This window comes from Nicotiana attenuata, chromosome 1 (assembly GCF_001879085.1).
Source record: "Nicotiana attenuata strain UT chromosome 1, NIATTr2, whole genome shotgun sequence".
Classification (NCBI taxonomy): Eukaryota; Viridiplantae; Streptophyta; class Magnoliopsida; order Solanales; family Solanaceae; genus Nicotiana; species Nicotiana attenuata.
The window spans coordinates 74,014,607-74,019,161 of NC_031989.1; the positions used below are offsets into that span (position 1 = coordinate 74,014,607).

The following is a 4,555-nucleotide window of genomic DNA, read 5'->3' on the forward strand; positions in this document are numbered from 1 at the left end:
TTGTAGTTGTTTGTGTCGTAAAATTACAGGTAGAAGTTGGCACGGGTATTTGAAAAAGGTGTACAAAGGTTCAAGCAAAAATTATACAACACCACACCAAAAGTGAGCACAAAAAGGAGTGCAGCAAGCCCATAGCCCAGGACAGCACATCGCCCCTTCTGTAGCGCTAGGACCAAGCCAGTTTTGGAGTTGAGCATCCAGGTTAGCACGTCATGCCTCTCTCAATGCTGGCCCTCAAATTTCTGCTACTTATGGACCTAGGTTTAGCGTGTTGCACCTCATGTGGCGCTGGAACCAGGCAAGTTTTGTAATTTTTTACCCATTTCCCTCTTAACCTGAGACTTCCCTAACCCGATTCTAACCCTTTTCCTTCTCATTATTTTACCTTTTTACCCATATCCCCGACCCAATTCCCCCTTTCACTAAAACAATATTAACCAAAAAGGATTTGGTCTTTACTTTAAAAAACAAAAACTCAACAATTCAAAACCCTCCTCCCTCTGAGTCGTCTCTCTCCTTGCTCAATTGCTAACAACACACGCTTCACTTTTTTCCCAGGTAAGTCCCCTTTCTTTCTTCTTTTTTCTTTCTTATTTATTCTCTCTTTCCCTTTCCCCATCATCCCTTCATCTCTCTCATGCCATCATCACTATCGTGACCCCCTTTCCTAAAATTCCCTAATTGGTTTGAAGTTTGAAGGAAAACGTGGTTGTGTTGGGCTATTATATGACTATGAATGAGGTGGTAAACTATAATTCTCACCACCTCAATAATATTGGGTGGGACATCCTTTTCACCTTGTTTGAAAAACATGAAAAAAAGTTCTGTACTTTCAATCAATTGTTTGTGAGACTAAAACTTCCGCCGGCAAGTAATCGAGTGTTTTATGGTGTTCTTAGAAGTAAGTTTGGGGTGGTTTTTCAATACATCGAGGTTGGCTTTTCCGACTTCACAAGAATGTCATGCCATGTGCGACTGTCGTGTGTGCGCTCGAGTTTAGTATAGTGATCATGTTTTAATGGTCAATGTCCATGTCAAGTGTGGTGCTCATGTGCTACAATGATATATGCTACACGTGATGGTTATTTGATTTAAAAGAGGAAGTCTTGAACCCAACTCACTTGATTAGCCTATTGAGTTGAATATGCTAATAGACCATTGATGCTTAAAATTGCATATATGCTTAAGTCTTAAGTGCGGGGGCGTACCGATCCTAAATTTTGGCTTTATATGATCTTATGAGATATATCTAATGAAGTGTGCATCCGGTTTGCAGGTTTAGGTACGAACGGCTCGTGAGAAGCAAGGTAAGTCGAAGGCTATTGCACAACCTTCCACTGTTACCTATCAATCTAAGAAACATATGCAAAGTGAGGCTATGTTAAGCAAGAAAACCAAGGGTAAGCAAGTGTCTGAGAGTTCCGCGAGACCACACAAGAGGCCCCGCCCGGCTATTGAGTTTGATAGTGACAACGCCGGGGCGTGGTACCATTTGAGCCATATGGCTGGTACATCTCTGAGCACTGTATCAATGAAGATACTCTGAAGAAGAACTATCCGGAGGTCTTGGCACAGATAAAGGCACTGAAGCTTGACCGCTTATTGAAGTCACCTGAGCATGCCAATCTGAGCATGGTTTGGGAGTTGTATGCAAACTACAACCACAATCATGATCATGCTGATGTGTGACGGCAGAGAATGAGCCTCTCTAGAGAGGATCTATACAATTACTTGGGGGTCGACAATCTTGACCCGAGGATTCTACAGAATTTCATTTGTAGTCCTATCTACACTACCATCTGTCACACATTATTTGGTGTAGATTCCAATGCCAAGTGGACCTGAATAAAAAGAAAAGAAGCATTTAGAGCTGTATAGAGCATAGTTCCTCGTGACAACCAAGTTAAGCTATCGATATTGGAGCACTCAATTTATACGAAATGGATCACACCCGATTTGGGAACAAGGTAAAAAGGTTGTTCTTTGGGAACCTGTTGATGAAGTACATGTTGTCCCCCAAGGTGCCTGAGTATTCGGATAGTGATGCTATCGAGGCTGCTCAGAAGGGTCTCTTGGACATCACAGCTCTGTTGTACACCACAAAGAAGATGAGCAATGCTGCTAAGGCTGAAAAGGATGAGAACTTCAACCGCCACATCTATGGAACGTTGAACTTGATTATATGGCGACTAGGAATGACAGATGATGAGAAGTTGTAGTTCACACTGAATATCCTCTATTAGGAGCCATGAAAGAGATGTTGGAACTTACACCTAGCAATCCAATTCACCCGTCTAAGGATGAGAACACGGTTCCAAGCTCTCCTAAGAGAGGTGATGATGGTGAAGAGGTCGAGGGACCGCTGGAATTGGAAAGAGTTGTTGAGGTTGATGATAATGGAGACGATACAAAGACAAATCTTGCCAGAGCTTCAGGCGGCGCGCAGTCCGATGAAGAGACATTAGAGTACGACCCAAAGGGGTCAGAGTAGTAAAGAGTCCCTTTTCCACCCTAGTTGTTTACGTTTTGTAAGTGCATTGAGGACAATGCACTGACCAAGTGTGGGATAGGGGAAACTTCCTGTGTCTATTTTGGGATAATTATATCGGCATTATAAGTTTCTTTTGTTTGGTCATTTGACTTTTTTATTTCTAGTAGGTTAAGCTTATGGTAGTAGCTCTCTAATAGTTAAATCAAAGGAAAAAAAGAAAAAAATGAAAAAGGTTGGACATTTTCCCGACGATGAATTTCCTGGAAAGTTCTCTTGAGGGATTAAAGTCTAACAAAAAACCCAAAAAGATTTTCTTTTTTTTTAGGATTAGGTTGTTTTTACTTCTGGGTAGTGTTAGCGACTTAGCTGGGTAATAAATCCCCTTAGTTTTTATTTGTGCATCAGTTCTTTTTTATGGGATATATAACTTGAACTGGGTATTTATCTTTTTAGTTTAGAATAGAAATTAAGGAAAGAATACTGAATTGCTCCTACATGCCTTTTAACTTGTTTGATGCTAGCACATTTAGGCCTTGGCATGCGAATTACCTTCCTGGCAAGTTTTGAAAATTCTTATGTCATTGAAATATCGAATAGCCTGTTATGTGACACCTTCTCTCAGTTCTTGACTCGCATGTTCATCCGGTTCTTATTGCTTAATATCTCTTGGTTATGTGATTACTTGCTTTGACTTGAGAGTTGGAATGAACCTATCCTAAATGGGTCATGTGTAATGTGTTTTAGAGGTTTGAAGTTGTGTTTTATGCTATCCTGCGTAGTTCAGAACTTTCCATGTGTATGTGACGAAGCGAAATAAGCAAGTCTTGTTGAGTCTAAGAGATGATTTATGCATTTCTTTGACTAGCCCATTGAGCTATAAATGCCTACCATTATTAATATTTACCATAGTAGCTCTTTTGAGCTTGTAAACATTTTATTTAGAAACCGCATTACAAGCCTATCACATTTTGTTCTTAATTGTTTTTGTTAAACCTTTTATCTAAAGCACTTGAATCGCAAGACTATGCGCTAGAAAGAAGTATGGAAGAAAATTTGGTAGCTTTTAAGTGGAACCATATAAGGGAAGAAAGGTGCACTTGTATAAGCTAAAAACCGCTAGCGAAAGTCGGAAACATGTGGAGAGTGTTAAGAGAAAAAAAAAGAAAAAAGAGGAAGAACAATAAAACAAAACAACAAAAGAAAGAAAAGAACAAAAAAAAGATGAAGAAAAAAACAAAACATTTCCCAACTATATCTTATCATCGCTAATGAGTCGCCAATACTTAAGTTCTTAAAGAAAGAAGGCCTACTCGTGATGTGGTGGAACTCGTAAAGTCCTATTTGAGCAAGGATTAGAGAATTCTTCTATTGGTCATCATTACTAAGTACTTTAATAATTCAAAATCCTGTGAAATTATTATAATTCAATTTTCTGCCAATATCCAAATATATCTTACTTGTCCATTAGCTTAAAATTATACTCGTAAAGTCATATTTGATCCTAGATTTAGCGGGCTTAGATTAATCGAGTCCTACACTATGGGAAAGCCTATGATACGACCATGGAAGCACAAGAATTTATTTGTGAGAGCGAGTAAATTTTTGTTCTTGTGTGTAAGTCCTTAAATTACATTTGATCTCGTAAATTAAATATGTGGACTATCTCTTCTCCTATTTTGTGGTAGGGCACGTGATTTTATAATGGATAAGTGACATTATTAGACTTCTCTTGTTTAGGTAAGTGCTCTCCGAGAATGCTTAGTGGCGACGAGCCGGTCCTTGAGGTGAGGTGGTTATGGGCAGGTTGTTTGAAGCTTTGAAATGATTCACTTATACTTTGGCATGTAAAAATTAGGAAGTATATAAAGTATATGCAAAGGTTTACTTATTGGTATCAACCATAGTCATAGGTGCACTGTGGTTAATAGTTATATGCTCCCTCATTGTGTGGCATTTTGAGTTGTTTTTGGGGATAGTGAAGTTTTATGTTGCTCGATGACGAGAAAGAGTTTAAGTGTAGCGTGTTAATATTCGGCTAAAAGTATGTGTATTTGTATATGTGTC

The 4,555-nt window shown here is 39.0% G+C and overlaps 1 long non-coding RNA gene across 1 annotated transcript; it reads left to right on the forward strand.

Moving 5' to 3' along the window:
* Positions 310-2,635, forward strand: LOC109228842. Its single transcript, XR_002068436.1, has 2 exons — positions 310-558; positions 1,277-2,635. It is a non-coding gene; the product is annotated as an uncharacterized LOC109228842 (long non-coding RNA).